Source organism: Lactuca sativa, chromosome 9, assembly GCF_002870075.4.
Source record: "Lactuca sativa cultivar Salinas chromosome 9, Lsat_Salinas_v11, whole genome shotgun sequence".
In the NCBI taxonomy this organism is placed as follows: Eukaryota; Viridiplantae; Streptophyta; class Magnoliopsida; order Asterales; family Asteraceae; genus Lactuca; species Lactuca sativa.
The window spans coordinates 67,913,070-67,920,356 of record NC_056631.2 but is presented as its reverse complement, the minus strand read 5'-3'; positions in this window follow the sequence as shown (position 1 = coordinate 67,920,356).

Here is a 7,287-nt window from a genome sequence, read left to right as displayed (position 1 = left end):
GTGACCAAAAAACGATCCAACTTGGAAAACTTGGATCCCCATTTGTCACTCTACGTATAACGCCCCCCCCCCCTCCATAGGAATATCAACTAACTCGGTCTGATCAATAAATTGATTAAAGGTTCTAGCGGGAGTATGTTGGAACTGAGAACCAAACCTTTCAGACTCGCTTCTGACTTCATTAAAATCCCCCTATGACCACACATTCTCTAGAGAAAGAAGTAATCAAGATAGAGATTTGATCCCACGGTTGTCTTTTACAATCATCTTTTTGGGGAGCATAGACAGAGATCAGCAAGACATCCATTATAGAGACATCCCAAACCCCCTCCACTGCCACATACTAGTCCGAGATGGTAACTTTATTATGAATAAAAATATTTGGGTCCTAGACAACTAAAATACCCCCCGAAGCACCATGAGAAAGAGAAAAAGCATGAGAGAACGCAAGATTACCCCAAAAAGTACGAACAAGAGGAAGATCAATTAGATCCTTCTTTGTTTCTTGAATAGCCAGAAAGTTAATTTTAAATTTGATACAGAGATATTTTATCCACACCCGTTTCTCAAAAGATCCCGCTCCTTGGATATTAATAGATAAACAATTTATAACTAAATTTTATTAAATCGCCCCTCTTGAATAGTATTTTTAACATGCTCTGTACAACTATTCATATTTAAACCAATACCCCATCCTAAAGAAATTGTTTTTCAAGATTCAACCTCAATTTGATCCGTGTTAAAAGAACTTATGAGAAGACATCATTCTCTCCATATTTCATATTTGAAAATCTAGGTGGATGAGATAAGGAGTCCTCCATAGAAGGAATGCCTGGCATACGAATATATCCACCTGAGAAACCAATCGTAGCTTGTTGAATATAGTTTTATTTCCAGATTGAGAAGACACAGAATTAGCGAGAGGAGCTACAACAGTGGGGACAACCTTCAAAGTGGATGAAGCGGCAGGTGCTGCTTGCGGCTCTTCAGCAGCAGCGTCCAGAACAGTTGTTGCAGCAGCTATGAGGTCGACAGCCGATCCATGGGCATCGGATTGGGGAACCTGTGAAGCAACAGGGGAGGTTGAAGCATTGCAATCAGCAGGAGAATGAGAAAAAACATTTTCCATAACAAAATTCCCGTTTTGCCCCTGAGATCTCTCTTTGTTATATTTTTTTAGCATTACCCCAACTATTAAAACCTTTATGAATATCATTGTTGGCCTCATCTATTTTCATTTTTTCAATAGCATCATAAATGCCAAACGAATCCGATGAAACCTCCTCATTCCTTTCAGAGCAGTTAAAGTTGTCTTCACTCTCGGCCAGTTCAGGAGCAGGAAAGTCATGAACAAAGGATGGGGTCAATCCTGGGGGTTCTTTGACCCTAATCCAATGTATATTCCCATCAACACGCACTTTGATTACCTCTAAGATGATAGTTTGGATAGTTGTAAGTATGCATATTCTATTCTTGTAAATATCTTCTCCCAAGTCGTCATCTAACTGTGCTATTGCTCCCCATTTAGATAGAATTTTTCTGAATGACTCCTTACTCCAATTAAAAAGAGGTACTCCTTCAGCATCCACCCAAACTATACGTTCTGATGGAACAAAGGTGCGATCCCATGCTCTTTTTTCTAAAATCCAATGATCTATAGCTTGACCACTCATAAAGTTGCTACATGCATTATTGGAATTAAATTCAAGCAGCACCCACAAACCTCCAACATATTTCATCTCAAAATTATCAAATCCCTCGTCCAAACTTAACACCCGGAGATTAGGAAGTGTAGAAAAATATCTTGCCTTAACAAGGCATGCCCTTTGTCTCTTTTCAACTATGTAGTCTCCAGAAGGAAGATCAATGATCTCCTCCATGTTAGTGTTATTTCTTATATTATTAGGAAGACCTCTGACAACGTTTGTATAGGATTTTACATTCACTTTGTGATTAGCTGATGTGGAGATGCCAACAGATTAGAGGGAACGGTTATTATTTCCCAAGGAACGGTTAATGTTTTTGTCTTGTTATTTCTTGTAGTTACACGTAAAAGAAAGAAAAAAAATAGAACATATTATTATTATTATTATTATTATTATTATTATTATTATTTGGAAAATCTTCAGAAAAGTCCCAGAGTTTTGGGCCAGTTTATGATCCAATCCTAAATTAAATTTCATTAATGAAAAAGGACAGGAAACCAATTATTGTAATCACTTTGATCATTTTTACCTTTTCAGCCCGTTACCTTAGGCTATAACCCTTATTCTTCCATCAGTCTTTATCTAACACTTCTGCAAAATCAAATTCGTTTCCTTCTATGGGCTCGAATTAAAATCACCAATTTTTGTGTGAATAACATCAATGGAGTAGCAAATTTGACTACGTCGACTCTTTTGCAAAATTGAATTTGACATTGAATTTAACTTTTCAATTCATAACTTCTAAAGTCCACTATGAAAGATTGAAACTTTGACTTTTCATATAAAACCAAATTGACATTCATTCCAGTTTATGCTTTTGGCCATCGTAATCTAATTCAATCATATGAACATATAGAAAACCCAATTTGTATGAGTTTTATCATCAAACTCTACTTAACACTAATTTTGAATTGAATACCAATTTTGATTCAACTTTTGCATCATCAAAATTTAATTCACCCGCTTCAATACTCAATGTTAGTTGTATATTTATTTGTGCATTGTAGATTACCTTTGTATTTTTGGTATTTGTGTGGCCTTCTATATTTTGCCCTCAATCATAGCTATTTCCATAGTTTGTACTATATATTGGTGGAATGCAATATTATATGTTATAGGAAATTCATTGACTAACATGGTATCAGGCCTTAAATCAACCCTAGTTGTCTTCTTTTCCTCTTGATTTCTTATGAGTTTCAGTCGACATTCCCACATATCTGGTCTTCTGTTCTTCTCCCTTTACTCAATTCATTGGCTTTTTACCTTGATAAGATGTATGGAATCAACAACATCAAATCATATGTTCCTTTGATCCTTAACCTTGATGGACTGAACTACGATGCATAGCGTGAGTTTTTCAAGAATCATTGCACTGCATATAAAGTTTTCGGGAATCTCGATGACACCAACCATAAACCAACAAATCAAGATTGGTGTACTGCTAATTCAATAGCGAAACAATGGTTATTTGGCACTCTCTTTCAACCTTTCATCCAAACCATATTGATACCTGATGCAACAACCGCTCAATTGTGGAATGCTATTGAAGACCTTTTTCGTGACAATAAGGAAGCAAACGCAATTGAACTTGAGAATCAACTCCGCAACATTGTTATAGGTGACTCTACTATTATGGAATATTACACTTGCATCAAAACCATATCTGATCTCCTAGCCAACATTGGTTCACAAGTTCCCGAGCGCACCCTCGTTACATACTCTCGTAATGGTCTGTCGTCAAAATTCGATCACATCGCCACTACAATTCGTCATAGAAATCCGTTCTTGTAACAACGTAAATTTTCAAACAAATTTTTTATTTTTAAAACCCAACTCATTCATAACAAAACCCATTGTATCACATAATATCTCAATAAACAACCCCAAAATCTCAAGTACATAAATCTTCATCAGTGTGTACAGATCATGTCGGTGCCTTCCCGCGATCCTTGCTAGTACCTGAAACACATAACACAACAACTGTAAACATAAATGCTTAGTGAGTTCCCCAAATACCACATACAATACATACACCTTTCTAGGCCATAACTCCGTGGGATCTTCCGATCCAAGTGTCTCAGGGGACTTCCGTCCCGAATCCCAGTAGACCTTCCGGTCCTACCCGTATCGACCTTCCGGTCCGTAACCTCTAGACCTTCCAGTCCATGTCATCTTGACCTTCTGGTCCATATCATCTTGACCTTCCGGTCCTTACCATACATACATGCATAGCACATACATATCACATAACCACATATAGCACATACATCTCATAGCATATAAGACCTTCCGGTCACACATAGGTACCCTTCCAGGTACAATATAGTGAGAAGACTCACCTCCCATGATGTCTAGTAAACATTCTGGCTTGATAACCTCGATCGAGCCTCCGCCTAACACATAAGGCAAACATCTCTAATTAATACTTTCTCTTGTTCTCATCACTAATAATGGGTAGAAGACCATTCTACTCCTCCCTGGCCTCTCTTGAATCAGCTAGACCAAGACCCCTTGGTCAACTGAAGTCAATTCTAGTCAATGGTCAACTTTGACCAGACTCGTCGAGTGCACTCAGGTGACTCGGGGAGTCCATGCTTGTCCTCTGAATCCTCCTAAGGTCTCACTCGACTCGTCAAGTTAACCTTTCACTCGACGGGTTACCACTGGTCACGAATCGTGGGGCAACCCAACTCGACTCGTCGAGTCCCCATATGGACTCGGCGAGTTCCCTCCATGGCATCACTCAAATGACCTTCTAAGGTCAGATCTGTTTCTCTAACTTATAGATCTGACCTTCTTACACCCAAAAGTCACATAAAGGTTCAAACTTTAAGCTCATGCAACACTCTTATGCCCTTATATGAAGAAATAGCTCCTAAAATGGCAACCTAGATCCATATCTCCAATGGAACAACATAAAACAGAATGGTTGGGACTCTCTTGACCTCTTAAGGTCCAGATCTAAGACTTATTCCACCTTGGGACAATCAACTCGACGTGACTCGGCGAGTCAGACTCTTGACTCGTTGAGTCCCTCCTAAATCCTCCAAATTGAAACACAAACTGACATACCCGAAATCCCGGATGTTACGATTCTCCCCTAGTTAAATTAGATTTCGCCCTCGAAATCGCTCCTCCACATACAGATCGAATCGAATAACCAAATGGCACCATCGATAGGATCTCATGCCACACAACTTCCATCCTCTCTGGACACCTGGATCCCAACAAGGATTCCCAATCCCGGAGGAAACCCAACCCTTTAGATTCTCTCCCGACATAATCCAACAACCGGATACCGATCCCTCATACCAAACATAGCAACCATCCGAATCACGACCCAAGAAACGGAAGGGTTCATGTCCCAGCAGGGATCATCCACTAAACTTCTATCGGAACCCAACCGAACAAAGAATTATCAACTCTCTACCCTCGAACCCTAAAGAATAATCGTGCTCGCTTTGATGTGTCCTCAGACATCAAAAAAATCAAAAGCCTCAGCTCCATTCCTCGTATCCCTTTTTAACACTGAGTACCAGGTCTGATCTCGACCTAATAGTTGAACCTCCAGGGTCATCCGTTGCATTATCCCAACCGTCTCCATGGTTTCCTTTTTACTATAACCACATCGGCCCAATGTGACCCTCGAGTAATGAAGTCCGCTTAACCCTAAGCGAATGCTACCTTCCCAATTGAAGATCGACTCGACCCCGACCTATGTCATCTGTTACTCATGGTTCTAAGCAACTTGTGGTGCCTCCCGTTCCCGAGTACTGACCCACACAGGTCTAAGACATTAGATGGCAAATACTACTCCTCAACATGGAACCCACCTCAGAATCCAGAACCTCATCTCGCTTGTCCAATGCACCACCAGAGCCAAACTCAAACTCAGGATTTTGGTCCGACCCAGAGTTGGAACCACTCGTCCCAACGAAGCACTCAACTCAGAACTCGTTTTCCGCAACTCATGCATACCTCCCTTATCTCATTCTTCCGGATTACAATGACCACACCTTACTCAGAACATAATGATCCCCTAACATTGAGGAGACCTCGATCTCGCCCCTGGTCCGTCCACCAGGTTCCCAAAAACTCATAAATTAGGGACACCCCATGCCTAAAGCTCTTCTACGCCATGCTCTGATCAAAGAGTTATTTATCGTAACAACTTCTCGCTAACTAGTGTGTACTACATCTTCCTGTAGCACCACATCAACCTCTTACTGACCGGTGAGTACTACGACTTCCCGCAGTATCACCACAACCTCTAACTGACTGGTGAGTACTACGGCTTCCCGCAGTATCACCACAACCTCTCACTAGTGAGTACTACGGATTCTTGTAGCATCACAACAACCTCTGACTAGTGAGTACTACGGCTTCCCGTAGCATCACAACAACCTCTGACTAGTGAGTACTATGGCTTCCCATAGCATCACAGCAACCTCTGACGAGTGAGTACTACGGCTTCCCATAACATCACAACAACCTCTGACTAGTGAGTACTACGACTTCCCGTAGCATCACAACAAACTCTGACTGACTTACACCCTCCGCGGATCAATCATATATAGGTGCATGCACTTACCCAAATTATGCATCACTATATCTGGCGACAATCGCCATAATAAAACACCCTTCTCTGCTGTAATCCATATTCTTGGTCAATCTCACTTTCTGTCATTAACCGGAAGGACTCCCACTGGAATCATAGATGTTTGACCTACCACTTGCCGTCTCCACTCAAGACACAAAATTATCCGAAATTCAATGCATTAAATTCGGATACCTCGATACACCACCATAGAACCTTACGACATCTCGTCTCATCCACTGATCATCCTAATCCACAACCTGAAATTGGTTGTCTAATCTTTTGCCCTTCCTAAGCTAAATAACAGCCCCATTATTGAACCATAATTTCTCAACCGTCGAACTCACCTTACGAGCCAACCCTCTCAAATTCACCATTTTGACCTCGAAGAATTTCCGTTCACCCCAAGGTCTCCGACCAACGGCCAATTGCCGTGGAGACACTCATCCTTTTCAAACATAACACATTCATTATCTCGCTCTGCACCTCGTCTCATCACCAATAACCCTGGGCTCATGAGTTCGCACTGCCGATCTCTCCGTATCCAGATCTCTAACCATTCTCGATCGAATCTCTAATCCCCTCAATAAAATACCCGGTTCTCCCCCACTTAGGCTTCGAACCAACCCCAATAGGTGTACCATCAATCCATCCCACAGACTGTTTCCACCATTAACATCGCACCGACTCCTGGAAGGTGCTACACAATGCTCGATGATCTACTGACAGAGATCGAGCAACTCCAATGCCCCGGAACTCAGATGAAATCCTCATAACTTCCTACCATGACTGCCTTTAGTCATTTAGAATCTCACACCATTCCATCACCGGACCTCCCAACCGTCCGGTACTAACCCTGACTCTTAGTTTGGAAGTAATGATCTACCGTACTTCTTATCATCGACTCCTCAACCAACGTTCCATCACGTCACTTATCATAAGAGCAGAAACCATAGTTCCACTCTTAATTCCCATCAAAGACAA